We start from the raw sequence: 5,057 nt of genomic DNA, 5'->3' as shown, positions 1-5,057 counted from the left end.
AAACACATTTGAGTCATTCTGTGTCAAAATCTGCCAAATTTCTGAAAATTTCCCTGATTTTGTTAATTTTGTTTCTGAAGAAAGACATTCATAAATTAAGAAAAAAAAGACAAAATATTTAATGTGGTGGATGTTTATTTACTGAGCAATTCAATATTTTGTAGTGGGGGTCAGAATGACCATTTTCACAGGGGTGTAAAAATGACTTTAGAAAGATGGCATCATTATATTATTTTCACACAGAGATTGACTTTAGAAATCTTTGTTTCATTATAAGCCAACGGTTTCAAAAAAAGGGAAAAGCACTTGTTGTTTTTTTTGTAAAGTTTGCACGCCTGTAATTCATTTTGAAGATACCTTAATACCCTTTTAGATCCTTTTAGAATCCAATTCTTAAAACACTTTTTACTTTTGGTTCCTTAATTTTAAGGCCCATTAATTTCCAGAGATATAGGGATCTCCAATGTAGCTCCATGAGTAAATTGGTAACCATTTTCAATGGTCTCATATTTTCTGAACAACAAATAAACTAGAAATGTATCTATTTTTTTTTAGATACATTTCTTTTAGATACACAATTGAACATTGCTGTCTGAGTGCCATCAATATTTTTCCCATACTGTGCGTGTAACTCTTTAGTTTAATACTAAAGTATTAAATATATCAATATACTTCTATATTCTCATTCTTAATACAATTTTCTTTTGTAACCTTAATTTTAAACCCCTATGGTTCAGTCCAGTAGGCATAATGTGACTCCATGCTCAAATTACTGAATATTTATTTTCTACACTAAAGGGATATTAAATACCATCAACCTCTATTTTTTTCCTCAGGAAGATACATACATGGCATACAATTTGAAAGCATAATAACGTGACATTGAAATTTCAGCCAATAAAATATTTTATAAAACAATGGCACTTAAAATGTTGAACTAAATGTTGTTGCAAGCATATATGAATAAATGAAAATGCATATTTTTGTATTAAAGAGAATTTAGAGGATTGCTTTTGCTGCTCGAGACTTTATTAGTTATTTTGTGTTTGAATAGCCTAATGAGTTTATGAATACGACAAGTTACTTAAATATTAAATATTTTACTGCATTAACTAACAATTACGACTTCCCTTTTTGATCACGTCTTCCATCAGGGAGAGTGCATGTTTTTTTTTGCATGTCTGAATGTTGGACTCACAAACAATAATCACGTTGTTTGCATCCGCCCAAACTGATTTGCCGAAAATCTAAATGCGAACAATTAAAGGGATTCGCCGTTAGCGCGCGCATAGAGAACACCGGCAGAGGATTGTCTTAAAGCCTTCCGTGAGCGGTTATTCTCGGTGGGACGAATTAGGAAACGTGCATTGTGAAGGGCACTCTGGAAGGTGTGCAAATGAGCGTACCGGTACGCACGGAGAGGTGGCGGTGCGCTCAAGAGCTATATTTGGAAGTGGTGGTACTTAGTACCGGCACGTACCGGCCCACTTAAAGCACTGCTATCACATATAAAAAACACATTTTACTCATAAGTATGTTGCACCATTCCTGTCGGATCCAATATAGAAGGCACAGCATTGTGTTTTAATCTCAATATGTCTGCAAATCCAGTGTCGAACTGTGTCTTGTTTACAAATAATTATCTTGCTATCTTCGGCATGTTTATTGCTTGTTTAGCTCCAAAAGTTGGTCGGCGGGGCTACAGAAGCAGGCGTTCACATTTATCTGTAGAGGCCATGTTTCCCCTTTCTAATATGTCATTGATCAATGTAGAGCTCTCCTTTTCTGGGCCTGGTGTCAATAAAAGCTTTTCTTTGACTAACAAGGAAGTTTTCAGCTCCAAAACTTGCAGCATATTCTTATAGTATTACCATGACCTTTTATACACTCACCTAAAGGATTATTAGGATCACCATACTAATACTGTTTGACCCCTTTTCGCCTACAGAACTGCCTTAAATTTACGTTGCATTGATTCAAAAAGATGCTGAAAGCATTCTTAAAAAATGTTGGCCTATATTGATAGGATAGCATCTTGCAGTTCATGGAGATTAGGGGGTGCACATCCAGGGCACAAAGCTCCCGTTCCACAACACCCCAAAGATTGGGTTGAGATCTGGTGACTCTGACTCCATTTTAGTACAGTGAACTCATTGTCATGTTCAAGAAACCAATTTGAAATGATTCAAGCTTTGTGACATGGTGCATTATCCTGCTGAATGTAGCCATCAGAGGATGGGTACATGGTGGTCATAAAGGGATGGACATGGTCAGAAACAATGCTCAGGTAGGCAGTGGCATTTAAACGATGCTCAATTGGCACTAAGGGGCCTGAAGTGTACCAAGAAAACATCCCCCACACCATTACACCACCACCACCAACCTGCACAGTGCAAGGCATGATGGATCCATGTTCTCATTCTGTTTACGTCAAATTCTGATTTTACCATCTGAATGTCTCAACAGAAATCGAGACTCATCAGACCAGGCAACATTTTTCCAGTCTTCAACTGTCCAATTTTGGTGAGCTTGTGGAAATTGTAGCCTCTTTGTAGTGGAGATGAGTGGTACCCGGTGGGGTCTTCTGCTGTTGTAGCCCATCCACCTCAAGGTTGTGCGTGGTGTGGCTTCACAAATGCTTTGCTGTATACCTCGGTTGTAACGAGGGGTTATTTTAGTCAAAGTTGCTCTTCTATCAGATTGAATCAGTCGGCCCATTCTCCTCTGACCTCTAGCATCAACAAGGCATTTTCACGCACAGGACTGATGCATACTGAATGTTTTTCACTTTTCACACCATTCTTTGTAAACCCTAGAAATGGTTGTGCGTGAAAATCCCAGTAACTGAGCAGATTGTGAAATACTCAGACCGGCCCGTCTGGTACCAACAACCATGCCATGCTCAAAATTGCTTAAATCATCTTTCTTTACCATTCTGACATTCAGTTTGGAGTTCAGGAGATTGTTTTGACCAGGACCACACACCTAAATGCATTGAAGCAAATGCCATGTGATTGGTTGATTAGATAATTGCATTCATGAGAAATTGAACAGGTGTTCCTAATAATCCTTTAGGTGAGTGTATATCAAAGGCTCAAGGGAAAGTTGATTTCTCAATTCATCACCCCTTTAAATCATATAAAGCGATTGTGAAGGCTCGGTTTAATTGTTCGAATCGTTGGATTACTTTTGCGATGTTTTGGTGGAATGGACTTTCAGTGGAGGGACAGAAATCTCTCAAGTTTCATTAAAAATGTCTTCAATAGTGTTTTGTAGATGAACACAAGTTTTAAGGGTTTGGATTTTGGAACGACATGAGGGCGAGTAAAGGATGACAGATTTTTTATTTTAGTGTGAACTAACCCTGTATGTAAAGTCAGCAGTATGACCTATGGTACATCATTGATCAGTGCTCTTAAGGCAATAGCACTTCAGTTGACTTAGTTTGGTGCAGTACTTGACCTCTCATGCATAGATTCTGTACTGTTGCCCCAAGGCTAAGGTCACATACTCCGTGGAAGATCAATGGACTTCTGGATCTGTTTGGTCATGCAGGTTGCCACAGCAAAGCAAGAGTTATGTTTCCAGTACGAGGTCATGTGTGCTAAATGACTTGACCCCGACCTGAAAAAAACTGACACACATGTTTTGAAAGTACATGCAGGTGCAAAGTGCAGTGTGTATCTGTGGAGGTGTGTGCAGGAGACTGATCCAGCATGGGGACTTACACTTTAAAGTCCCAATGAAATCATGTGAGGAGCAAAGTTTCCTCTCCTGTGCTGATATGTTGAAATCTATTCCTATTGAAACAGAAACATATCGAAGGGCTCAGCAGTTTACCGGTTGCTATTGAGCACACATGCCTTTTGTAACTGTCATAACTTTGAATTCTTTAAAGGATGGTTTGTGTGCAGGAGTAATCCAATGCTAAATTAAATGACATGCACAATTTTACAGAACAGTGAAAAGTTCAACTGAGACCAATGTACTGTTACTTAATGCGAAGATAACTGTTAAAAATGTGACAACCGGCCACCAGAACAACAAAACAAGGTTAGTTCACGAGTTTACACTTACATATAATTTATAGAGAGTAAATTTAAATGCGTATTTGGCGCACTGTGTTGGGGGGGCTTCGAGCTCGGAGTTTGGCCTGAACCCAGAGTATGTAACCTGCCAGTGTATTCTAGTCAAATGTCAAGTCTGTTTCCAAGTCTGTTCATGAGTCAAGTCTAGTTTTGTTTGGTATTTGTTCACGCTGTAAATAAACTGCACTTGCGTTCATCACTACAACTTGCCTCCAGTGGACCTTCTTTGTTACAGTATGTAAGTGGTTAGAACTAAAAGTGTGGAGAAGGGGTGGTGGAGAGATACTGATAAACTGTCAATAAACGGAGGTAAGACTGCTGCGTGCGTGTGTGTATACAGGTCCTTCTAAAAAAATTAGCATATTGTGATAAAGTTCATTATTTTCCATAATGTAATGATAAAAAATAAACTTTCATATATTTTAGATTCATTGAACACCAACTGAAATATTTCAGGTCTTTTATTGTTTTAATACTGATGATTTTGGCATACAGCTCATGAAAACCCAAAATTTCAAAAAATCTAATCTCAAATTATTAATACTATTATTATACTCATCGCTAATCTAAAAAAATTAGCATATTTCATTCGACCAATAAAAGAAAAGTGTCTTTAATTCAAAAAAGTCAACCTTCAAATAATTATGTTCAGTTATGCACTCAATACTTGGTCGGGAATCCAATCAGCCTGTGGCATGCTGAGGTGTTATGGAGGCCCAGGATGCTTCGATAGCGGCCTTTAACTCATCCAGAGTGTTGGGTCTCTCGTCTCTCAACTTTCTCCTCACAATATCCCACAGATTCTCTATGGGGTTCAGGTCAGGAGAGTTGGCAGGCCAATTGAGCACAGTAATACCGTGGTCAGTAAACCATTTTACCAGAGTGTTTTTGGCACTGTGAGCAGGTGCCAGGTCGTGCTGAAAAACGAAATCTTCATCTCCATAAAGCTTTTCAGCAGATGGAAGCATG

Source organism: Pseudorasbora parva, chromosome 9 (genome assembly GCF_024679245.1).
Source record: "Pseudorasbora parva isolate DD20220531a chromosome 9, ASM2467924v1, whole genome shotgun sequence".
Classification (NCBI taxonomy): domain Eukaryota; kingdom Metazoa; phylum Chordata; class Actinopteri; order Cypriniformes; family Gobionidae; genus Pseudorasbora; species Pseudorasbora parva.
This window is presented reverse-complemented; position numbering follows the sequence as displayed.